This window comes from Ceratotherium simum, chromosome 22 (assembly GCF_057802395.1).
Source record: "Ceratotherium simum simum isolate JZ-2026a chromosome 22, ASM5780239v1, whole genome shotgun sequence".
NCBI lineage: Eukaryota > Metazoa > Chordata > Mammalia > Perissodactyla > Rhinocerotidae > Ceratotherium > Ceratotherium simum.
This window is the reverse complement of record NC_141921.1, coordinates 43,634,999-43,660,929: the sequence shown is the minus strand read 5'-3', so window position 1 is coordinate 43,660,929 and position 25,931 is coordinate 43,634,999. Positions and strand designations below refer to the sequence as shown.

The 25,931-nt window shown below is 51.6% G+C and overlaps 1 protein-coding gene across 3 annotated transcripts in view; it reads left to right on the top strand.

Annotated features, from left to right (window-relative positions):
* The first annotated feature begins 823 nt into the window (after positions 1 to 823).
* Positions 824 to 25,931, top strand: part of PIK3CD (phosphatidylinositol-4,5-bisphosphate 3-kinase catalytic subunit delta) — a 52,085-nt gene continuing 26,977 nt past the window's right edge. Inside the window, exons 1-3 of one of the 3 annotated variants that reach the window (XM_087446852.1) lie at positions 826 to 890; positions 20,325 to 20,490; positions 22,978 to 23,090. The gene's annotated coding sequence lies outside the window, so the exon portion shown is untranslated. Of the gene's footprint in view, positions 891 to 20,324; positions 20,491 to 21,080; positions 21,188 to 22,977; positions 23,091 to 25,931 lie in introns of those variants that run through there. The other 2 variants (XM_087446851.1, XM_087446853.1) reach the window with 2 other exon arrangements.

Genomic DNA, 25,931 nt, shown 5'->3' with positions numbered 1-25,931 from the left:
TGCAGAGCCCATGGCAGCACGGCTGCATCCATCGCTGGGCCCAAGCTGGGCCTGGGAGGCCAGAGCATCTCTTGGGGAGAAAGAGCCCCTCCCCAAGCCTGTTTCCTCATCTGTCCAAGGGAGCAAAGCAGGTGCTTTACCTCCCAGAGTGGGTTGGAGAGGGTCCTTTAAGTCATTGTTTGACTAAGCAGTTGACTGGCTGTCATCCCCCATTACATCCTAGAAGGATTTGAAACCACTACTATAATCCTGGGGGATGGCTACCCCCCCACCATGGTCTTGACCCACCAAAGCCTGGAGGCCACTGCTTTCTCTCTAGGGTGGAGTCTGGTGGGACTTTGAGCTCCAAGCCTCTCCCGGCCTCACTCACCCTCCCTCATGCCCAGTTACCTCGCACTTGGCGCTGGGGACGCTCCCAGGGTGTCTAGAGGAGCAGTGACCGCCTCTCCCTCTCCTGCCCGCCAGCTTTTCTCTGGCCACTGTTGAAATTCCTTAGTGTGTGAATGTGGAAGGCGTGGGGGTTTTACCGGCTCTTAGGACCTTTATTTGGTAGTTTTCCTTTGCATAAAAAGAAAACTTGTTTTGAAGAAGGGCAAGGTGCAGCTCCCAGAGGCACCTGGGATGATGCCCCTCCAGCCGCAGACGGGGTGGGGATTTGGGGGGTTGGAGAGGACGGGGGGGGGCAGACGAGGCGGCAGGAGGACCCGTTGTTTTTCCTGTTGCAAGCAAAAAGGAAACAAAGTGGGAAGTGGAGTGTGCGGGCTGTCAGCAGGCGTGGCGCCCCACCGCGCCCCGCCTCCCTCCCTCGAGGCTCACTAGCGCCCAGCGCCCTCGCTCCGAGCGGCCGCCGGGCCGAGCCGCCTCAGACCCTGCCAGCCGCGGCGGGACCGGTAAGCGCTCGCTTGTGGCTGCATCTGGGGAGGTGGGAATAGGACCGGGGCCAGGGACTTCGAGGGGCCTCGGGGTGCCGCGGGGGCGGCTCGCGGGCGTCTCCCGGTGCCTACAGCCCGTGCGCCCTAGTCCAGTGCGCCTGCCCGCGTCTAGCGAGCCCGGCAAGGGGCGTCCCCCGGGCGGGCCGCCGGGACCTGGGCAGAGGCTGCGTGTGGGGCCCGGGCCGCCCTCTGTGCGCCCGCCGAGAGGGGCGCGCACAGCTCCCCTGCGCCTGTACTGCTTGCCCTGCGGAGCGGGACAGGGGAGCTCCCCGACCCGGCGGCGGGGTCCAGGCTGCTCTCCCAGCGGCGGAGCGGCCGCGCGTGCACCCGCCGAGGCGCGGGGGGTCAGGAAGCCCTCAGCCGTGTGCGCCCTGTCCTGAGGGCAGGTGAGCCGGACAAGGGGGCTCCCCGGCTGCACGGCGGGGTTCGGGCTGCGCTGCCCCTAGCGGTGCCACTCCCCGCTGCCCGTCAAGGCGGGTGGAGAGGGACGCGCACATCTCCCCGGCGCCTTGGCCCTGCGCGCCCTCCCCAGCCATGGCGAGCGGGGACCCGGGCTGGAGAGGGGCCGGGATCGAGGGTTGCCGGGCGCTCGCTCGCTCCGGGCGCACAGACGTGCGGCCCCTCCCTCCCCGCCCCGCCCCGGCGGGACTCGGGCCGCGGGCGCTGCTCGCCGCGTGTTTACTGCAGCCGCGCGCGGCGATCAGCCCCCGGATCTGCGGCTGAGCCAGGGTTACGGCGGCAAAACCGCCTCCAGCTTTGCATTTCCGGACTCTTTTTCTTTCTTCTTTTTAATACTCTTGCCCGTAATTCAGCCTGAATGAGGCTTTTTTTTTTTTTAATCGAGTTTCCTGTTTTTATTTAGGCTTCCTCTTCTGCACCTCCTTCATTGAAATCGAGGCGAGAGGAACAGGGAGACCTTGCGTGGGGACCGGGATGGGGTCACTGCGTAGCGGGCTGCGCTCTGCCCTGACGGGGAGATGGAGATCGAAAAGAGCCGGGAAAGGGTTGGTGGGAGGCCCCGAAAGGCGCGCTCCCGGAGGAGAGAAGGTGGAGATGGGATTCCCGGGGTCAGGGGTGGGGGACTCACGTCCCAGGTCCTCGCGCGGCACCCTTGGGATCTGCCTGGCTTGCGGATGGAGCGCTCAGGAGTCCTCGGATGAATGAACAGCTTTCACTTCGTTCAGGTGCTCCTGGGAGGGACCTGCGGGTCTCGAGAACCCCACCAGACTATCAAGTGGGGCTTCTTCACCCTGGCTCCTGCAGAAGCCCCCTTGGGCGCCGCCCTCAGAAATGTCCTGCACAGTCGCGCGTGTATGTGGGGCGGGTGTGCCTTCTTGGGTGGAGGGGGTTCCTCTCTCAGGAGTCATCGAGGGGAAGGTTCAGGGCTCCAAAGGGACTTTGCAACTGAGGACTAACCCCACGCTGACTTCCGGGAGAGCTGGACACCGCTGGAGCGCCTGCCGGTGCCCTGGTATTCTTGTCAAGTGAACGGTATCATAGGGACATTTTCCCCCCAAAGAGTTGATGGTTTTTACATATGTGTTTTCAGTTAAACAACTGTAGGAGCTGAATGATGTCTCCATTTTCCAGGGGAGGAAACTAAGGCTCAGAAAAGTTAAATAACTTGCCGACCCACACAGTTTACAAGTAGCTGATCCGGAGTCCCAGCTCCTTCGTCTGCAGGCGCCGTTACTGGCAGATTAAGGAGAGTGTTTCCTAATAGTTCTCTCGGTTTGGGGGTGGGGAAACTTGGGGTGTTCTTTCAGAGACACTTCTAAGTGCCAGCTTGATACTCCCATGTAAAACCGGCTGCGACCATTAACCACCAGGTTTGATTAACGTGGTAAGTGGGGATGAAGATTCTTATTTATGATGCTACCACCAGACACAGGGAGATAGGAATAGAACTTTCTCCTCTGCTCTCTCTAGAGCAGAAATTCCCAACCCCTTAGCATTTCCGTGCCCTGCTGTGGTTTGATTTCTTGACTTCAGGATTCTGTCCATCTGGCTCATGAGAATATTGCATAGCGCATGCGGAGGTTCATTCTCTTTGATGCTTTCACAAACTTTTCCAAGTAATGGAAGACGGTCTGGGGGGGCGTGTGTGTGTGTGGAAGTGCTCTTAAAACCTAGTTGGCAGTTGCCAGCTCTAAAGACAGCCAAGCTTACCTCTTTCTGAGCCCCACGCCCCCCACCTCCTCCACCCACGTTTAGAAACAGCACTGGCCACTCTGGGAGTATAGATGTTTCTGGAATTAGGGCAAGTGCCCTAGAGGCGCTCCTGGCCACGCTGATCTCCCTTCCAGCAGGACAAGCTGCATTTCTGCAGCCTCAGTCCATGCCCAGGAAGGGTGCTAAAGCATGTCTTTGCATTATCTGTGGGCTCCATCCTTTCTCCTGCTTCCCTGTGTTTAGCAAGTATTTACTGAGATCCCTGGGGGCCAGGGGCTGTGCTAAGAACAAGGCAGGCAGGCTGGGAGGGTACCAGCCTCTGGGGAGGGGGTTTCCAAGACACAGGCAATCCACAAATAGGAGATAGAGACCAGCCTCAGAGCGGATTAGTTTGTAAGCCCAGCAGCACTGCTGTGTGGAGGGAGTTTGTGGGGGTGTGAATGGGGGGTGAGGGGTCAGTTCCTGCTTCACCTTGTTTTTCTTCAATTGCACAGTTAAAGGGAGAAGTGAATGTGCAACTTATGAAGCAATTCCTCTTTGGCTGGCTTATTTTTCAAAACCATTTTTGTTTAGAGAGCAGTTCCTTCCCTCCCAGAGGCCAGCTGCTTCTGTGGGTCTGACAGCCGGGCTTGGGGCCCCACCAAATGTTTCCTTTCCGTGGGACCTCAGAAAAGCTCTTGTGGCCACTCCCCAGGGAACAAACACGTTTTCCCAGCAAAACTGTCGGAGGGGCCGGGCCAGAGGGCAGTGTTCCAGGAGGATCGGGGGTGCCCCCCCGTCCGGTGTCAGATGAGTGCGGTAATTGACTGCCCACTGGAGGATGGCAGGAGCCGGACTTGTTTGGGAGGGAGGGAAACATTCTCATGTATGTACCAATGCCAGTGTTTCGCAAATGACAAAGGTTGCAAAACTCCTCCTCTCTCCTTGCAGTTAATGCTAAAACTGAATTTTCTTTAATTTGGTTGGCGGAAATCCCCCGCAATCATATCAGAAATGCTGCCAGTTTCAAGATGGAAAAAAAAATTAAAAACCCGGGAACCTCCCTCCTCACTCTTTCCTTGCAGACAAACACTGTGACTTTCTGTGGGTCACACCAAAATGTGGCCCATTCTGCCTCCCTGAGGGCCAGCGTAGTCCCCGAGGTTGGTGCTGTGGAAGTTCCCCTTCTGGCTGCTCTGGCTCCATGTGTGTGAGAACCACCCTCCCCAGAAGTGGTAACCTCACCCCGTTGGATGAGAGTCAGGGCTTCTCCTCGAAATGGGTGCTTTCCTAGGCCGCCTACTTTCTGAGCCAAGAGGGAGAGTGCTCGGAGTACTGGGCGTGGTGTTTCTGCAGTGGAGTTTCAGTTAGCTTCTGTTTCACTTGCACTGGGGGAAACTGCTTTCCACTGAGAGAAATGCCAGGAGAGTGCCGGTGGGTGGAGCGCGTGGGGAGGGGGTGAGGAGGAAGCGCAGAGAGGGAGGAGCTGTCGGAGCTGGATTTTAGGTCCTGGGGGAGGCTGTCTTCGTTTCCTGTGGCTGCTGTAACAAATTACCACACATTTTGTGGCTTAAAACATCAGGAATTTATTCTCTCACGGTTCGGGAACCCAGCAGTTCAAAATCACGGTGTCAGCAGGGCCAGCTTGCTCCCTCCAGGGGCCTGGGGCACTGCCTCCTCCAGCCTCTGGGCTCCCGCAGTTCCTCGGCGTGTGGCAGCACCCCTCCATCTCCGCCTGTCTTCACACAGCCTTCCTTCTCCCCATGTCTCCTCTTCTGTCTCTTATAAGGACACTTGTGGTTGGATTTAGGGCCCACCTGGATAATCCCAAATGAACTCATCTTAAGATCCTTAATTAGATCTGCAAAGACCCTTTTCCCCATAATTATTTTTCTAAGTAATTCACAGGTTCGAGGGGTTAAGACACAGACATGTCTTTTTGGGGGCCACCGTTCAGCTCACTACAGATGGACGGGAGTGTGTTTCTTTCGGTGTTTTGGGGGGACGGTGTCGAGCACAGTTATTTTTGCAGGGAACCAGATACTCCCTGCTTCTGGGCCCTGTGCTGCCACTTTCCCCTGGGTGACGTTAGGAAAGGATTTTGTCCCATTGTCCCTCTCCTCCCTCCTGCTTCCATGTCCCCAACTTTGTGACCTGGCAGCCACCTTAGGAGTGGGCTCTGCTAGTAGCAGCCCCCTGCTCGCCAGGGTCCCAAGAGCAGAAGAGAACACTGGAGCTTGAAGGAACAGCCTGCAGACTCGTTCTTCCCCCGCAGAGATGCCTGGGCTCCGCGGGCTTTTCTCGCCCTTCCTCACCTCTCTCTCTTTCTCCTCAAGGACAGCCCCTTCTCTGCCCAGGGCCCCTCCCAGCCAGGGCTCCCCTCCTCTGTCTGGGGCCACACATTTTGGGGTTTCCTCTGTTGAGCAGCCCCCTGGAGAGGTGGGGGCAGGACTCAGTTTTGCTGCTGTGTCCCCATGTCCTCCTCTGAGGGGCCACCGTTGTGGGACAGGGCTGGTGGTGCTGGCAGGGATTTGGGGAGCTTGCCCAGTCATTGAAGCTTGTAGGAGGGGGAGGATGAGGACCTGAGGTGTGCAACTGGGGTGGGGGGGCGTGCTCCAAGGCTCTCTGGAGGAGTGGGGCCCCCTCTCTTGCTGACCCCTCCCGGCAAGAGGGGGAGCATAGTTTCTTTGCTTTGGTTGTGAAATCTGGGAGAAATGCTTTCTTATCAATAGGGAAGCAAGATCATAGCTCTGTTATTGAAACTTTAAAAGTCATTTATGTGTGGGTGGGGTGGGGCCAGGTACGGAGGTGGTGGTGGGGGGATTGCCACATGGAAGAAAAAGTACTCTCTCTGGAGTCAGCCAGACTGGAATTTCGTCTCAACCACTTTTTACCTGCTGGATGACCTTTGGCAAATTACCCACCCCTTCCGAGCCTCAGAATCCTCAGTTGTAACATTGGAATAACAATACCTACCGTCAGTCTTTAAGATTTCATATATTGTCACGTGTAAAGTGGTGCCGGGCACACAGCAAAACACAGACTGTAAAGGGGCTGGTATCCAGTGGGCGATCTGTAAGAAATTTATTATTGTCCCACTATCCCAACGTAGCCACTGCCAGTTTGGGGGTCTTTTCCAGTTTTATATGTGCATTTTTAATTTAGTTATCACTAGTAGACTTGAGCTTTTTTATCTTAATTTTTATGTTTCAATTGTGGTAAAATATACATAAAATTTACCATTTTGACCATTTTTAAGTATACAGGTCTATGGCATTTAGTACCTTCACACTGTTATGCAACCATCCCCACCATCCATCTCCAGAACTTTTTTTTTTTTTAATAATTTTATTTATTTATTTTTCCCCCAAAGCCCCAGTAGATAGTTGTATGTCATAGCTGCACATCCTTCTAGTTGCTGTATGTGGGACGCGGCCTCAGCATGGCCGGAGAAGCGGTGCGTTGGTGCGCGCCCGGGATCCGAACCCGGGCTGCCAGTAGCAGAGCGCGCACACTTAACCGCTAAGCCATGGGGCCGGCCCTCCAGAACTTTTTCATCTTGCAAAATTGAAACTCTTTACCCGTTAGACAGTCACTCCCCATTCCCCTCTCCCCGTAGCCCCTGGCTACTTTCTTCTGTCTCTGTACATTTGACTACTCTCAGGACCTTATGTAAATGGAATCACACAGTATTTTTCCTTTTGTGACTGGCTTCTTTTACTTGGCATAATGTCCTCAAAGTTCATCCACCTTATAGCATACGTCATAATTTCCTTCCTTTTTAAGGCTGAGTAATATTCCATTGTATGGATCGACTACATTTTGCTTATCCATTCATCTGTCGATGGGCGCTTAGGTTGCTTCTACCTTTTGGCTATTGTGAATAATGCTGCTACGAACATGGATGTACACATATCTGTTCATGTCCTCCCTTTGCCTTCTTTTGTGTATATACCCAGAAGTGTAACTGCTGGATGATGTGGTAATTCTGTGCTTCATTTTGTGAGAAGTTAGGCGTGAGCTTTTGTAATTTGCTTTTTTCACGTAACATTGGCACATCAGCATTTCTCCACATTGTTTCATAACCTAGCCATCCCTTTGAGTGGCAGTATAAGTGTCCTAAAGCAAAGACACCATCGTTTTCTCAAGGATCCTCCATCGTGGGATATTTATCTTGCTTCCAGACACACATACACACCCCACTCCCAAAATACTATAATGGATTTTTTTTATTTTTTGCTGGGAAAGATTTGCCCTGAGCTAACATCTGTTGCCAGTCTCCCTCTCTTTTTTTTCCCCTCCCCAAAGCCCCAGTACATAGTTGTATATTCCAGTTGTAGGTCCTTCTACTTCTTCTATATGAGCTACACCACAGCATGGTTACTGACAGACAAATGGTGTGGTTCCCCCCACCTGGGAACCAAACCCAGGCCGCTGAAGTGAAGCGCACCGAACTTTAACCACTAGGCCATCAGGACAGGCTCTGTAATGGATATTTTCAGGCAAATGATTTTTCTCATACTCAAGAATTGTTGCATCAAAGGCATTAACCATTTTTATGGCTCTTGGAGCTAAATGGTTTTCCAAGAAAGATGGGACCAATTTATCTCAGTGATATATAATAGTTTCATGACACTCTTGCCAGCGTTGAATAACATTGAAAAAAATGTTTTACTAATAGGCCTAAAAGATAATTATCTTAAATGTATTTCTTTTATTGCTCATGAGGTTAAATAGTTTCTTTTTCCTTGCTAGCTGTATGTCTAGTGTGAAGTTTGCTGCAGTGTAATGCAGCGGTTAAACCCCTGAATTCTGGAATTGGATGGATTCAGATTCAAACTGTAGCTTCCCCACTTCCCTGCTGTGTGACCTTGAGTAGATTACTAACCTTCTCTGATCCTTGGTTTCCTCTGCTGTAAAATGAAGCTAATGGGACCTATTCTTAGGTTGTCTTAAGAATTAAATGAGATAAACCAGATAATGAACATCACCTAGCACATAGTTGATACGCAGTAAATATTAGCCGTTATTGTTATAATTTTATTTATTTATTTATTTTCCCCCAAAGCCCCAGTAGATAGTTGTATGTCATAGCTGCACATCCTTCTAGTTGCTGTATGTGGGACACGGCCTCAGCGTGGCCGGAGAAGTGGTGCGTAGGTGTGCGCCCGGGATCGAACCCAGGCCGCCAGTAGCGGAGTGCGCGCACTTAACCGCTAAGCCACGGGGCCGGCCCTAGCCGTTATTGTTATTATCATTATTTTAATTTAAGTGAACAAGTCTCGTTCATCCTCAAGATTCATCTTGTTTCATCAAGGAGAGATGGTTTACACATAAGGATTTGGGTTAAGCGCAGAGATCGATTTTTTTGCTATAAAGGTAGATAATCCTAGAAGGGAGCTGACAGCCCCTCTCTGTTGAAATGGACCGTGTCCTTGGCTGTGTGGCTGGATTTGGGTATGAGTCTCCCTTTGCCGGCCGATGCTTACCTCACTGAGAGGTGGGGAGGGGCTGTGATGGGCTGCAGGGAATCTGAGGCCCCGACGGGGCTGTTTCTCCCACACCCTGTCCCCCTGCCATCCTGCAGCTTTTGCAGCATGGAAATGGGTGTAAATCTTATTAATAGTTGAGTCCAGAATTCACCTTGGTGACTGTTCTGCTGTCGACATCCAGATGCTCCTTCATGCAGTTTGGGAAACTGAGGCAGGCATTTCAGGGGCAGGACCAAGGGGGTTCAGCTGCACCTTGGGTTACTGCCCAGGAAGCCTGCTTTTGCAGCCCCTTAGAGTAAAGGGGCCTCTGCTTTCGGCTCAAGTGGGCCTCAGGCAGCCTCAGGTGAGGAGGGCGTAAGTCACAGTGTTTATCTATGCTTAGTGCACGCGTTTCTCTCTTTGCTGCTGACCTGGTGTCTGAGGAGGAAGTTAATGAAACCAGGATCTTGGTCTCAAATAAACTGCTTCATGAGAAATTTCTTTTAGGGGAAAAAACACCAAAAACCCCCAACTTTTCCCCTCACCTGTCTCTCTGAAAAAATCCCATTAAACACATTTCTCGTGTTTAGAGCCAATGAAAGGATGAGCAAGACCACACCTCCTGTTTCCGACGGTTCCTGGGTCCAGGAGCCGATCACCAGGTTGTGAGTCTTTTTTCCCTGTGGTGCCGTATGACGAGTATTTGAATAACACAGCCCATCTGCTGTCATTTGGAAACCAGTGATGAAGTGTGATCTATTTTTAAATGAAGTGCAGCAGCACATCTAATATTGGTAGTTTCCTACGATGTGTGGGGCTGCATAGTTCCGAGGGGAAGCCTGGTGCAAGGCACAGTGTTTCGAGAATGAATGGAAAGGAAGCTTAATGTTGGAGCAAAAGCAAGACCTTTAGAATTAGATGGACGTTCAGATCTTGGCTTTGACACTTACACGTAGGTGACTTAATGAGTTGCTTAACCTCTCTGAACCTCTGGGTTTTCATCTGAAAATTGTGATCACAGTACCTCTTTTACTGGATTGTCGTGAAGATTAGAAAGAAGGAAAAACCTATAGTAAGGAGCGGGCACTCAAAAAGTTGCTATTTTTGCCATTGGATGAATGAATCTTTGCGGCCCACACTATGGGAGCGAGTGGATTGTAAATGACAGGTATCTTTGTCATCAGTCATTGAGGTTTGCTTGTATCGTAAGGTGTATTCATCCATGACCCTCCCATGGATGCTCCGTGTGGAATGCACGAGCTGTGTCAGTAAATACCCCCATTTTACAGGGAAAGATTGGAATTGCTGTGTCCTTTGTTATCAGCCTGTTCCTCTCAGATGTGTCAAAGCCAGAAAGTTTAGTTTTTTCGGCTTTTTTGAACCCTTCCAAGTCTGAAGGAGCTTGGGGGACAAAAGTTGAGCACCAGGGAGATGAGATCTTTTCTGGGCCATTTCCTTCCTTCCCCCAGGTGGTGGCAGGAGCAGCCCCTGGACTAGCTCACCTGGCCTGGACTGGCAGGTGAGAGCCTCTCGCCGGTGAGGTCTGCCGTCAAGTGACATTGGCCATGGCAGTGGACACTGATAGGCCCTGTCACCTGTGAGCTGCAGCAGCGAGACAGGGGCTCCCGAATGGGCGAGCTGCTCTGGAAGCAGCTGTTCCAGGAGCCCTGGTGCTGCAGGTTTGTGTGAAAATGGTTGGGAGATGGCTTGGTGGCTGGCAGTGACCTTGACCCTCATGGGCGGCTTCTCCAACTTTCCCACCGGCTCCTCCCGCCAGAAGAGATGGGATGTGCGACCCTAAGCCTACAGCAGCCCACCCCAACCGTGACCTTGCTTTGAAGCTTCAAGTTTTATTTTTAACACTACTGTTAATTTTACATTCTATTCCCTGATAAATCCATGTTTATTTTACTCTGAAGAATATTTCCCCCTAATGTTTGAGTCAGATGGATGCTCTGGGAAGATGTTTATGTTTTCTCTGTGGCTTCCGCTCCCCTCAGCACAGCGTCTCCAACCGTAGTTTGTAAAACGTGCATTAGGGCAAAATAGAATGAAAAATAATTAGACACAATTGTGACATGAAATGCACAGTTTAATAGGAGCCCTTTTATCCTTTGTGATTCATTAGTTGAGTAACTGAAACTTTGGTTTAGGTAGAGAATTATTAAAATGCTATCCCTCAAATTTAAACATTTTATTTTAACCTAAAACATATCAAGGCATGTTGGTTCACTGATGTCCTGATGTAAGGCCAAGAGGTTTTGTTCGGGTAGGTTCAGCATCCTTCCTTTTTAGTTGCCTTGCCCAGTCTAATTCAGTGGAAAGTTTGTTTTAGTGACTTGTCTTTATTGAATTTCTAAAGCATTTAGCTTCGTTTTCATGGGAACAGCTCTTGCTTTTCACACCCATATGTCATGCACTTACCCACTTGCTACGTGGTGTAATTACAGAGGTGAGCAACGGGTGTGGGCATGTTTGGGAAGCACAGTTAACTCTTGCTGGCCTGCAGAGACCGGGGTCCGGCATCCTGACACCCGAGGAGTGGCCTATTGGCCCCGAGTGGTCAGCATGCTGAGGCCATCGGTCAGGACGTTTTGAAGAGGGAATGGAGAGCACAGTTCACCCCGATTCTGGTACGAAGAGGTCAGGTGAGACATAGGGATCGCAGAAGCTGAGCCAGAGGTGGGGTTGGATTCAGGACTCCCATCTAAACCACACCAGCTCCTCGCTCTGCGAATGAACAGGACAAGCTCCAGAAGGAGGCGTTTCAGGCCAGTTTCTTTTTCTGTGGCTCCAATCAGCGGCATTTGTACTTATGAGCTTTGCCGTTAGCTCAGAATTGCCACCTTCGTTAATCTGGCTCACTACTTCTTTGTCTAATAATAATAGTAACAACCGACACTTCTGTAGCACTCTTTCTGTGCTAGGCTGTGCTCTGGGCACTTTGGAAATACTAATTTATTCTTATAAGTACTGTTGCATTCCCTGTTTTACAGAAAGGGAAACTGAGGCACAGAAAGGTTTAGTAACTTACCTCGGTATTACCCAGCTGGGATGTGGCAGAGCCTGCTCCTAGCCCCTGTACTGTGCTGTCTCCAAATGCGGCCGCTTGTTTCCCAGGAGGAAGCATTTAGTTGGGGCAGGGGACTCTGGATCCCAGGTAGGAGGAGGGACGAGGCCACTGGGAGTCAGTCGGCTGTGCAGAGGGGCTTCCCAGCTCCGTCCTCACCTGTGCCCTCTGACCCCAGGGCTTAGCTGGGCTCCAGGCAGCCTTTCTGTGCTTGCTGGTCCTTTGTCTCTGGTGGGATTGGCTTCCTGGACTCTGCTCCTCTACAGCAAGAGGTGCCAGGAGGATGCAGCTTCTGGGACCCAGCCCGGCCCCAGTCTGCCCAGGGTGGTGTCCGTTCTCCCCCCAGTCCAGAGAAGCAGGGCTTGGCCTCTGAAATCTTAATCACCTCTTTGCCCAACTCTTGAAACTTTTGTGGGAAGTCCACCTACGGGTCCTCAAGCTGGTGGGTGACACAATCAGGGGAACAGGACTCGATGTCTTCTTGGCGAGTGGCCCAAATCTGGTTCCTTTGCACTGACTCAGGAGAGGCAGTGTGGTACAGTGGTTAAGAGCAGGGCTCTGGAGTCAAACTGGCTTCAAATCTGCCTCTCCTGTTCACTAGCTGTGTAGCCGGAAGCTCCTTGAGCTCTCCTTTCCTTCTTTGTGAAATAGAAGGCCCGCCTTAGGGGCTTGTTGTGGTGATTAAATGAGAAAATGTACATAAGGCGCCCAAAACGTGCTGGCTCCTGGCAGGTGCTCCGTGATGGGGGCTGCCCGCTGTAGCCCCAAAGACGGGTCTGATAAATGATGAAGAGGCTGTTGTTCTGGGACAACAGCGTCTGTTGTTCTGAGCTTATCCCAGTGGCTCCCAGGGGCAGAACTGGCCTGTAGACCAGCTCTGGGAGTGGAAGGAGGTGACATGAGGGCCCCTGCCACGGAGAGACTGACCAGACGATGGATGGTGGAATGAGGTGTTCAGAACACCCTGTGTTGTCCCCAGTGCTTACAGGTTGTCTGCAGATCTGGGGTTTCATGAGAACAGGCAAGAAGGAGGACATATAAGCCCGTGGCTGGGTGGAGAAGGGGACCGGGGGCTGAGTGCCTGGGTGGGTGGCCAGCAGCAGAGTGGACCCCCCGAGAATGGAGTAAACTGCCAAGGAGCTGAGACCCTTGTGAGAGAGACCCATCTCCACTGCTACTCTCAGTGTGTGTGTGTGTGTGTGTGTGTGTGTGTGTGTGTGTGTGTGAGATTAGTTTGGGGTCAGGACAGAAGAGGAAAAGTGGGGGTTTGTAGTTTTAAAAGATATTAATTATTTGGGGGTCTTGAGATTGGGGTGACCTGCATCTTCTGGGTATTATGGGCTGGAATCTTCTAGATTATGCATGTGGGTGTTTTTAATATATGTGCTATCTGTTTAATAAATGTGTGTGCGTGTATACGATATAATTTTAATTTTATAGAATCAATACAAGCTAGTTATGAAAAGTTTGTAAAATACAGATTTGCCAAAGGAAGAAAAAAGGTCCATCATTCCCCTACCCTAGAATCCCACCACCCAGCGGTTCCTAACCTTTTCCAGATTTTAAATCCTTTTGAAAATCTGCTGAAAATCATGGACCCCTCCCCAGTAAAAGGCTCCTACAAGAGTACTTTTGTGTATAATTTCATTGGGTCGCTGGGTGTCCCCCAAGTTCATCCCAGACTCTGTTAGGGTGCACTGAGGGGCTGTTTGGGTCCCACGACTGGCTTCTCTTAATTATGAGAGTCTGACTCTGAAACCAACCTCAAAGGCCAGAGAGGGACAAACGATTCCGACACCCCTGAGGCCTCCACAAGACACGCTTGCCTGACAGCTTGTTCAAAGTCTGCTTTGAAGCTGCTTCTATTTTCAGCCTTGACCACCTCTTAGCTACCATGTTCAAGTTTACTCGGTGCTGTTTAAATCTTTTTCTTTGTCCTAAATTCACTGTTCCTTTTGGGGGGCTTTCAGCATGGACCCACTTTCCTGTGTCATTTGGTGACCCTCCACTGTCCCATTGGCTCATTTACAGAGGTCAGCGTCCTTTGGGACAGTTGCAGCCTGTGGTTTTGTGGCTCCCCTCTGCGCGAAGGGCCTTGGCTAGAGCGGGTGGAAAAGCCTGCCCAGGAGAGCTGGCTCTGAGTCATGGGTGGGTAGGCAGGTCTGCAGAGGATGCGAAGTCAGGGCCGTGTCCAGATCCGCATGTTGGGCTCCAGGCGGCTTGAGACCAGACAGGGTCTTCCTGTAAGATGAATACACAAACCCCCTTTTACCGAGTGGGCGGGGTTGGCGCGCTGAGCACCCCACCCAGCAGAGCCCGAGGCACTGGTCAGCTGCCCTTAGACCTTAGCGCCATATTCTCTGCTCCAGGCCCCTCCACTTCAAGCACCCCAAAGCTTTCCCCAGCCCTGCAGGTGGCCAGCCTCCCTGGGAGCCACTCCCCACTCGGGACCAGTGACCTCGCCTGAGCTCTTCCTCCTCCTTTTTTAGTATAACAAGCTTTATTGAGAGAATTCACATACCATAAAATTCGTTTAATGTGCACATTCAATGGTTTTTAGTATATTCACAGAATTGTGAACTGTCACCATAATCAATTTTAGAACATTTTCATCACTCCAAAAAGAAACCCCATACCCATTAGCAGTCACTCCCCATTTTTCCCCAATCCCTCCAGCCCTAGGCAACCACTAATGTACTTTCTGTCTCTGTGGACTTGCCTGTTCTGGACGTTTCGTATAAGTGGAATCACACAGGATGTGGTCTTTTGTGGCTTCTTTCACTTAGCCTGTTCCCTCTTTAGGAACACGTCTGACTCATACGGTTCCAGTGGAGGGGTTGTTTGTACTGACCATTTGTTCAATCACAAGTGCTGATGGAGCCTCTGCTCTGCTAAGCCTGGAGCAGGTGCTGGACCACACAGGAAGGAACACAGCGGCCATGGGTGGTGTATCAGTTATCTATGGCCATGTAACAAATCACCCCAAAACTTACCAGCTTAAACAACAAACGCTTATCATCTCACAGTTTCTGTGGGCAGGAATCTGGGAGCAGCTGGGGTTGCAGGTGTCTGGGGCTGGAGATACCTGCCGAAGTTTTGTTGGCCGGCCTCAGCGACTCACCTGTGGTGGCCAGGTATCTCAGTTCCTCGCCACGTGGGCTTCTTCATAGGGCAGCTTGAGTGTCCTTACATCATGACCTCTGGCTCACCTCAGAGTGACAGATGGGAGAGAAGGAGAGACCAAGCACCCAAGACTGAAGCCCCACAGTCTCTTATAACCGAATCTTGAAGGTGACCTGCCATCACTCTGCCATATTCTTTTGGTTACACAGACCAACCCTGCTGTAATGTGGGCAGCGGCTGCACACATGTGTGGATACCAGGAGGGTAATAACTGGATGTAGTTTCATACAGAGAATGGCCCTTGCGATACCCAGCACCCAGCCGGCTCGCTCGTGAAGGGACTGAAATGCCACCTCTGGTCAGCTTTGGGTTAGCTATGAGTTCTCTGGGTTCCGATTTCTAGGCCTCTTGCACCTTTCCCCACTCTATGTTTGTAATTAGGAAGTTAGCATGTAATTATACGCAGCCTTGAACTTGGTTCCACCAGATTTACTCACTTTTGGTAGAATAATTTTGACAGATGATTTCTCTGGTATTTGTGAATTCTATTTGCATTTCTGTTGAGTTGATGCACCCGTTTTTGGATTTCCTTTTTTGGTGTCATCAAGAAGGATGTTGATTAGAACAGGCCCCAGGGCCCATCCCAGTGGGTTGGGCACTTCCCACCACGGCACTGCGTCACACCATCTAACAGAAGTCACCGGAGTCCCCCCCTCCTTTCCTGGGTGGTCCATGAGACTGTCTGGAGGGGCAGGCCGGGTCTCGATTAAATGGGCATCTATCAGGCATTAAAGAACTGAGCCTTGTGCCCTAAGTAGTGGGATGATTCATTGTTAGAAGCAGTTTTAGGTGGTGGTTAAAGGTGAGTTCTTATCCCTGCTCTGCCACTTACTGTGTAACTTCGGGTAAGTCTTGGGCCTCATTTGCTCATGGAAATGATGATAATAGCTACTTTGTGGGTGGTTTTGAGGATCTAATGAGATAATCAGCAGGCCAGCTTGGCTACGCTCCATGATGTCCAGGGTCAGCTAGGAAGATGCTCAAAGAGCTGCCAATAACTTGAACAGCTGGGGGCTGGGTTAATCTGGAGGTGTCTTCACTCGTGTCTTGCTGCCTGGGCGGGGATGACTCAAAGGTTGGGCTCAGATGGGACTGTCAGCCTGAGGCTGACACATGGCTTCTCTTTCTGGCTTGGGCTTCATCACAGCATGGCGGCAGCTGCAGGTGTCCCACTTCCTTCTTGACACGCAGAGCTCCAAGAGCAAGGTTCCAAACCAGAGTGGAAGCCGCATGGCCTTTTATGACCTAACCTCTCAAGTCACTCAGCCCCACTCCTGCTATACTCTCTTGGTCAAAGAAGTCACAAGCTCACCCAGGTTTAAGGAGAGGGGAGATAGACGCCACCTCTCAATGGGAGGAGTGTTAAAGAATTTACCAGCATGTTTTAAAACCTTCACAATAAATGTAAAGCGTTTAGCACAATGACTGCCATGTAGAATGGGCCAGAAAATGTTAGCTGCCGCCGTCCATATTGTTATTAGTTCTAGTATCTCTCAGGTGCTGATATTTAGCATACCGGAACTCACTGCTGTGTATCTAACTGTGTGACTCAGGCAAGCCCCTTGCCCCCGTCTTAACTAAACATTCTTCAAGGTGCAGCTCTGTGATTGTTTAGTCTGACATTGCCAGATTCCTTCTTTTCACCTTCTTCAAATTTGGACCCAACTTTTCAAAATTTCCTAGCCCTTACTTTAATTTTCTTACCCTCAATGGCTTCTCAAACACATCTAGAGATTTTGCAAGGAGATTCTAGAAGATCAGTTTCGTGAGTCCCCAGGGTATCTCTCATGTGCCTTGATGTGCAATTCACACAACACCCTGTTGTTCCAAGCAACCTATTATCCCCTTATTCCAGTTTTCTCCCAATAAGTATTCACAATTGATCTTTTCCACAAACAGAGGAATGTATTTTCTTCTATAAAAGATATAAGGAAGTCTAAGACATGGTGTCCTCCCACAAGGATCCCATCCTGGAATTGGAGACCTAAGACTCTCAGGAAACTGGATGCTCTGCTTCGAGGTCCTGGCTAGAAGCCCCCCTCCACATGCTGCCCCATTGACCGTTACCTCCACCAGCCAAGGTCAGCACTGTGGGCTGGCAACCGCGTTTATAGACGAGGAAACAGCTCTGGAATGCTTAGGAAACTCATCCAAATCCAGATCTAACTCCCAGGCTCATATTCCTACCTTTCCCCGGGAGATTCCCTGCAACCACCAATACTTTGGGGTTGACACTTGAAAGAATGAGCATTGCAAACATGAGCATCATTTTTTTCTCTGCTGCTTTGCCACTCACAGGTCAGAAACTCTGGAAGCCTCAATTAAGGCAGACTTTTGGTCTAAGCTTGGGGAATTGGCGAAAGAAAGAAAGAAAGAAGCTCCAGATTCTAATTAACTTTGCTTTTTAACTACAGATGAGCCACTGTTTGAGTTAACTGGGGCTGAGAGTCTCAAAGATTAATGAAAATATGTAAAGATGGCAGGAGAACAGGGGCCAGACACTCCTGTAATTAGGCTCCCTCATCCTTGTGCCTTGAGAGTAACAAGATCAAGGGAGCAGGGAAATGGAGGAATTGTGTGAATAACTATGCAGACCTTCTCTCTGCTTTGAGGATTATTTTCCAGAGTCCCCTGGTTTTCCTAATAGAATTAAAAGCAAACATTTAACTGTTTTTTTTTTTCTTGTTGTTAGTTGCTTCTTATTTTTTTCTGACTCTAGCCTTCCTAGTCTCGTCCCCACTCAGTGTCTTATCTGACCACACCTAAATATGCTGTAGAGGAGGAAAAATAGTTTTCCCTCTACCCTTCTAGGTTCTTGGCCGAGACCCCCCCAGTAATAAAAAGACAGATTAATAGGAAAAAAAAACAAATTTAATTACGTACGAAAGTACGGGAACTCCACAAAGTTATGAGACTCAAAGAAGTCACCAGAGCAGAAAGCTTTTATATCTTTTAGACAAAGAAACAATAAATGTGTGAAGGATTGACAAGACAAAGGGGTTGGGGCTAGGGGCAGTAAAATGGTGAAGAAGTGACAAGGTTTGTTTATACAATTTTCTGGACCCTAAATGCCCTGTCTCTGGTGATAAGGATGTCTTCTACCTTTCTGGTACAGCGAGGGTACCTTCACGTGGGAGATTTCTCTCCTGCTTTCAGGAGGACAAAAGAGGGTCAGTGTCTTTCTTGCACCCGCTGTTTCTCAAGTACTTTTAACTCGAAATAATCAGTATGCCAAAGTGGCATATTTTGGGGTGACATATTCTGAACCCCTACAATGCTGAGTGCCAAATTTGAATAGGAAGAGCCAACAGGAATTCCAGGAAGGTTGGTGGTTGGGATACCGGGAAACTTATAAAGAGGATCCACTCTTTTTGTTTGTTTTTTTGCGAGGCAGATCAGCCCTGAGCTAACATCCATGCCCATCCTCCTCTTTTTGCTGAGGAAGACTGGCCCTGGGCTAACATCCGTGCCCCTCTTCCTCCACTTTATATGGGACGCCGCCACAGCACGGCCTGACAAGCGGTGCATTGGTGCGCGCCTGGGATCCGAACCCGGGCTGCCAGCAGCAGAGCGCGAGCACTTAACCACTACACCACAGGGCCGGCCGGGATCCACTCCTTTTGGCTATAGGAAGAGAGGGGCAGGAATCTAATTTCTCTATATTTACTGTGATTTTCTAATGGTGGTAAAACTAATGTGTTTATCCACTAAGTTTATTTATTTATACCCTCACCTGTATTTCAGAAAGGACTTAATATACCTGAGCCCTGAACAAGGAATCAGGAGACTTTGGTTTTTCTTCCTTCTGTCACTAGCTGTGTGATGTTGAGCAAGTCACTCCATCTCTTTGTGTCTGTTTCCCTTCTGTGAAAGCAAACATTTACTGAGCATTTACTATCCACACGAGGCACTGTTCTAGAGACTTTCCGTGTATCTAGATCCATTTACTTAATTCTCTCCCAGACAACTTACTATGTTATGGGTCTTCTGGAAGTTGTCAGCGCAGTTCCAGCACATCTTTGTAATACAGGCAGGATGACTTCTTGTGGCTTTTGCCATTTCAAAGAATCTTGGATTTTTCTCTGGGCTCCAGAGGAACCAGTACCTGACACCTCCAATTTGAACCCCAAGCCAGGTCAGTGGGTTCCATTGCTGATGAGGACCTTGTCTTTGAACTTGCCCTTCATCAGACCCATGCTAGAGAGAGAGGAAAGTCTGCAGGACTGGGTCCCTGGGGAGAAGGCACCCACCGTGGGGTTGGGGGGCGTGAAGCCACCGAAGCCTGCTGCTTGGAAAATATCTTTGGTGGCTTGGCCCTGTCAGGTCATTATCCTTTCCTAGTTGGGGGTTGTTGGGGATGCCACCCCTCCCCAGCCTGGGTGGCTACCAGAGAACTCCTCTCAGCTTCTGCCCACCCAAGGTCTGGCTGTGACTTCCGGGGGTTTATGTGTCATCCTGGGAAATGCACCCCCCCACACCAAGGGCGGCCCTGCAGGGGGCCCGGGCTCCCTACCGGGCTGAGCCCCCATCGCACTGTCTTCTGCTGCACTGTTCCCCTCCCCTGGCTGGGGTGGGAAGAGTGAAGGGGAGGTGGACCGGGTGGCACGCTGGGCGGTCCCCACCCAGTGGCTCAGGCTCCGCCTTCTCCAGAGATTGTCTGCCAAGCGTCAGCCCTGCATCGCTGTGTGAGTGAGCCAGTGCGAGTGTGGGGGTGGGCGAGTGAGGTTCAGTGTGAACGTGCACGAGTGCGTGTGTGTCTGTGGTCTCGGTGTCTGTGTCATTGTGTGTCAATTTACATAATTGTGCCTGAGTGTGTGAACGCATTTGCGAGTGTACGTCTTTGTGAATGTGAGTGTGTGTGTGTGACATCTGGGGACGGGATATGGAGGGGGATTGATTGCCTCCTACCCCCGACCTCCCTTTCTCTCCTCCTCGAGATGCCCCGGCGCCGACAGAGGTGCTGGGAGCGGGGACGCAGAGGTCACCGAGGGTCGCGGGACCTCCCACGACCCAGCCCCCTGGTCCTCTCATCCCAGGCTTCTTCGAGATTCCCGGGAGCTTCTGGCGAGTTTTTCTACTTGTCCTTCTCGCTGCCCTCGGCGACGCTGGGGCCCAGGAAGGCTTCGGGGAGCTCGGATGGGCGGGCCCTGCACCCGCAACACGGTGGAGGCGGAGACGGGCGGTGCACATAGGACCACCGAGGGGTGTTCCGAAACCGCTTTCCTCCGCCCCACGTCTGCCCCACCCGGTGGGACACCTTTGGGGTGACTCTGAACCTCGCACTCCCTTCCTCCTCTTGCGCTCCACTGTGGCAAAGGCTTAAGTCTAGGGCTGTGGACCCCAAAGACCATTCTGAGGGGACATGGGACAGTGCAGAGCAAGAAGCGTATGGGTCCGGTACCAAACCAAAGCGGTTGCAAAGCCAGCTCTGCCGCTAAGAGGCTGTGAGATTGTGTGCAGTGTGTGTATGCGAGGGTAAGTTCTTTGCCCTCCGAGCTTCGTTTTTCTCTTTCACAGCCCGAGGGAGGACAATACCCGCCTTACAGTGTGATGCCTGGACCGAAACCGGAGCGCCTGTGTAAAGTGCAAGGGAATCACTGCGCTAGTGCACGGACGCCCTTCATCGTAATGAATAGATGTGTTAGTGAAAGTCCGGGGTGAACCCGTTTTCGCAATCCGACATGTAAGGGGAACCCCGATGGAAAGGCAGGCCCAGCGGCTGGGGAACAGCCCGCACACTGGATATGAGTTCAGAGTCGGGGACCGCCAGTTACTCAGTGACCCCGGCTCGCGATCTGTGACCCGGGCTCAGTGCCCCGCCCTTTCTGGTGATTCCCTGGGAACCCGGGAGCGGAAAGCGGTTTGGCGGACGACCAGCCCTCGCTCGCTTTGCAAATGGCACTTTCTATCCTCTGGTTGCAAGGCGGGCGGGGGCCAGGGCCGGTGTGCTCGCGGGCTCCCGGCTCCGGGCGCAAACCCCGCCGGCCGGGCGGGAGCAGCGGGGGTCGAGGAGGAGTCGCAGCGGCGTCCTCCCCGCCCCGCGGCCGCTCGCTCTCCGACACTTCGCCTGGCTGGGGCTGTGAGAATTTGCCGACGGTGCCCGCCCGCGGCGGCCCTGGCCCCGCCCCCGGCCGGCGCCCCGCCCCGGCCCCGCCCCCGGCCTCGCCCGCACCGCCCCTCGTCCGGCCCCGCCCCGGGCCGCGCCCCTCGCCGATGCCCCGCTCGCCGGCTCCGCGCCGCGGGCCTGCCCTCAGGCCCCCGCGGGCTCCGCACCGCCGCCCGGAGGCTCGCGCCCTCCCGTCGCTCCGGGACCCGCCCGCCGCGTCCCCTGGGCAACCGTCTCCAGGGAGACCGGGCCCCGCCCCCGGCACCGACACCCGGTACGGAGCCCACCTGTGCGGGCGTCTGCGGGGTCCCAGTGCCCCCCGCCTCAGCCCCGCCCCGCCCAGCGCCCGGCTTTGTCCTCCTGGGGCGATCCGGGGTCCAGGGGCGTGGGGGCTGGGGGAGGCGGGCGCGTTCCCGCGGCGGAGCAGACCCCGCTGGGGAGGCCGAGGCAGGGGGCCGCGCTCGCGTTGTGATGCTCTGGTGTGGGCTGCTTCATGCTCTTCTCTCTTGATCTCGGTGCATCCCTTTTGTGCCTCCAGGGGGCCGGGAACCCGGGGTGTCCCGCTGCCGCCCTTGATGGGATGAGCAGGGCCCTCAGCCGGGCTCCGGACGCCTGTTCAGAGCAAGCTGTTTACTTGTCAGGGACGAGCAGTTGCCGTGCGCGTCCTCCCCTCCCCCTGCCCCCGATTCGGGACGTAGCATCCTGCGCTCTGTCCATTCCTAGCGCTGCCTCCCAAGCTTTGCCCTTGAACCCGGAGGGCTAGAGGGCGGCAGACCCGGGTCCTGAGGTCCCGGCCAGCGTGAGGGCCAGAGCAGAAGATGCACCTTCCTCCCGGGGAAGAGCCTCCTCCCTGGCCGCCCTCTTGTGAATTCTGTCCCGGCTCCCTGTTTCCTGACCTGAATTCCTGCGGACTACTTCCTCCCTTGCCTTCCCTAACTCTTCTTTCTCTCGGCTCCATCATGCTTTCTGCTTTGTCTTTCGTCGTCTTGAAACTGTTTTCTCTACGATCATGTCTCATTTCCCTGTGACTGAGCTGCTGGGTTTTATCCTCTCGTTAATTCCATTGGTCAGCAATGCAAGTTATTTCTTCCTTAGCTCTTGGCGCTGACCTCCCGTTTCTCTGTGGCAGTGCCTTGGGAAGTCCTTGCTGTCCTCCCCTGGATGCTGAGTGAAGGGACCATCCAAGCCCTCGTTCCTGGGCGTCTACAGCAGGGTCCCTGGGGTAACCTTCCAGGGATTGGGCTGGCAGCACAGAGAATTCCAGCTTGGTCCTTGGGAAATGTGTTCTTGGAATGGACACCTTTTCTAACGGCTTCCTAGCACTGGGCTTTTTGTCTCATGGAGAAGGCAATGGTTTAGGTTTCCTGCTCCTCAGGAGCCCTCCGCAGCCGTGCCTAGCGGGTTCCAGGCTGGAGTCTCCCTACTGTGAAGGTAGCTGTGCCTGGGCGGGGGTTGGGCAAAGGGGCGGGTCCCACTGCTGGAATCCAGCGGGCTGGGCTTCCGCAGCTCAGGTGGCTTTCTGTCTCTGGGGTCAGATGATTTCCAGGAGCCACCCACGATGGAAGAAGAAACACCACAGATGCAGTGAGTGGGTGGCCCCCTGCCCACACCCCTTCCTTTTCATCTCCATCAAGCAGGGATGAATCTTCCTTTATGATGCAATTTGGGTCTTAAATGGGACCTCAAGTTCCCCGAACCTACTTTTTGCAGTCATTGAGTGGAACTCAACCCAGGCTTGGCTCAGATAGATCACTCACTTTGCTTTCAAAAACCAAACAAAACCAACAAACAACTCTAAAAATGATCTGAGTCATCTGTATGTATATATATTCCTGCTTCAGGCACTGGAAATGCTCCTGTGGTTTGGTTCAGTACTACCAAAGGGAGCTGGGGGCGGCATTGACACAGATGGTGAGAAGGGCCCATCAAGCAGACTGTGATTGGTTTGCAAAAAGGGGACTTGGGTGAAACAGCCGCTTTTGAGCTGAAGTCCTGTAAGAGAGTGCACAGAAGGTTTCTGAGACGTTCTCTTTTAAAATTTTTCTTTTCTTTTTTTCCATACAGATGAGGAGCTGAGTCAGGCAAGGGCGGAATGACGCTCATTGATTCCAAAGCATCTTTAATCTGCCAGGCAGAGAGGCCTTTGCTGCTGGTCTTTCTTGGACCATTCCAGAGAGGTAGGTTGGGCAAAGGAGACAAGTTGGGTGGGGGGAGAAGAAGAGATGTTATTTTGTAGATAGGTTAAGAATGTGAACAGAGTCTGCCGTCCCTGACTCGCCAGCCAAAGGAGAGCTTCCCTGTAGGACTAGAAGGCTGAAAGGAAGAGAATGACCCAAATCTGTGCTAGGAGCCAATGAGGGGGGATGTGAACTAGACCTCAGCGAGCTTCCCAAGAGAGGGATGCTGCTGCCTGGGAAAGGAAGGAATGACTTTGCTCCGAGGAGCCCTGGAGCCCATTATTAAGCTGCAACATTTGGTATTTGACTTGCTCCGGTCATGGTAGAGTTAGGCTGGCCTATTTGGAGAGCGAAAAATAAAACATTCTTCCGAAGGAAGTGGATTGAATTTTTATGACTTGGTAGTGCTTCTCAAGGAGTCCTTTGGTGGGGACATTCTGTTTCTCTCAAGAGTTGGCCATTACTGTATGGATGCTCCTTGGAACTTCTAGGACATTAGCTTGGAAGATGAATGCAGTCCTTTCATTGTACAAATGAAGAAACTGAGGCCAGAGACTGACGATGGCTGAGCATTGGCTAAACGCCCCTCTCTGGCATCTGAGGGTAGCTGAGTACAGTTAGCAACCTCCCAGATTGGTAGGCCAGCAGTCCCCTTGCAAGCTTTTCGGGTACATATGTATTCTGAAAGTGCACAGCACATTCTGCCTTCTCTGGACGCTTGAGCAGCTGCTGTCGTTTCTGATGGGAAGGGGCATGGGGTTATAGCATGGTGTTGTGGTGTCATCTTCGGAGGCTCCTCCCCCTTCCCTAACCTCATTTTTCTCTAGATCTTCATCAGTGCTTTCCAAACTTCTGTGTTGGTGTAGATATCTTTAAAAAGACCAAAATATTAAGCAGAATTTTAACCTATAAAGCTGATAAAAACAGAGTGCCACTGTGGTACAAGTAGAGACTGGCCCAGAACTCCTTCCACTCAGCACCCTATCCCACTCCAGCCACCCCCTGAAGGCCTCGGGGTGCTTCTGTGGGACCCCAGGACTCCCTGGAACGTGGGCCCATGAAAACTGTGAATCCTGTAGACCTGTAGACCTGTAGATCTGTGTTGGGGATGAGAGTATCTTCTACACACCCGTTTACACCATCTTGATTCTTGTTTCAGAAGATGCCTTTTAATAATAATTTTTAACCCTCATACTTTTTTATTTATGAAAAATACCTATTTACTATCAAAAATTTGCAAAATACACACACAAAAAATTGGGAACATAACTCTTCTATAATCCTACACCCCACCCCCCAGAGAGAACCATTGTTTCCTTGTTGGATTGTCCACCCCCGCATCCCCTAGAGAGTCTTCTGTGTGTCTATCTTTGGAAACTTGATTTTTATTTATTGTTAAATATTATTATGAACTTCCACATAAATATAACTGATTGAATACACATGTTTCTCTCTTCTCTGTTTCAAAAGCCCACTAAAATGAGACTAAAGGAATTTTAAAAAGTATAAATTCTTAAGAAAACAGAAAAGTAGATAATAGAAGAGGAGGTATGTGAGCAAAAATTTTGAAAGCTAGAGAGCAGGTGGGTGAAAAAGAAGCGAAGCTTAGAATGTTGAATGTCCTGTGTTGTGGGGGGAGGAAGGTGATGTGTCCACAGGACCCACCAAAGGCTCAAGAATGAGGACTGCACAGTGTTCCCAACAGTGGGGTACAGGGTGGGCTGGAAGCAGGAAGATGGGTTGAAAATGTGTGTGAGAGCCACAGATCTCTCTCTCAGCCCACATAGCCAGGTGGTTCCCTCTCCCACCCCAGCAGAAAATGCCTGGTTTCCCGTAGGCAGTGTTGAGCCAGCATGGCTCAGGCCCAGCCTGGGGCGGAAGGAGGCTCTAAGGAGAGCAGCCGAGCGCAGAGGGAGGCTGTGAAGGGAGCAGCTGAGGGCAGGGGGAGGCTCTGAGGGGAGCAGCCAAGGGCAGGGGGAGGCTGTTAGGGGAGCAGCTGAGGGCCGGGGGGAGGCACTGTGTTGAGAACAGAAGGATTGTGAAGGTTTTCATACTGAATAGCGAGACCCTCTCCTGGTTGGCTCCCAGAACATGGCAGCCTGGCTTATACCCACCCTCTAGGAAGGGCCTTAAAGGATTTCTCTCTGAGGAAACTGAACTCACAAGAAAAACACCTTTCAGATACTGACATTGAGAGGGACCCTGTTGAAAAGCTAGCTTGCTACTTTGTCACTTCACAGCAACGCCTACCGAGCAATTAGCCCTACCTGTGCACAAACAGCTTTTAGTCCCTCTCTCTTAAATTTGAATGGGCAGCCATGGATCATCCCACATAGCATGAGGCCTCTAGCATGAAAGACAGAGACCCAAACAAATAGGAAAAAGGGATTCAGAAGTCAGAAATGTAGGTTTTTTTTTTTTAAAAAAAGGCATATTCATAAAACAATAAACTCTTAGATATTGAAACTGTGATGGTAGAAGTAAAAATTTCAATAGACTAGAGTTGGAAGAGTGAAAAACAAATTTCTAGAAAGTAGAGCAAAAAGACTTGAGAGATGGAAAACAGGAAAGAAAAGATAAGAAAATTAGAAAATCAGTTTGGGAGGCCCAATATCCACCTTATGGGAGCTTAAGAAAAAGAAGGGGATGTTATCAAAGAAACCACAGGAAAAAATTCTAGAACTAGAGGAGTTTCTGCATTAAGAATCTCTGGATAGAGGTTGGCCATGTGGTGTAGTGGTTAAGTTCAGTGCACTCTGCTTCAGCAGCCTGGGTGCGGATCCAGGGAGTGGACCTACACCATTCATCAGCCATGCTGTGGCAGCAGCCCACATACAAAAT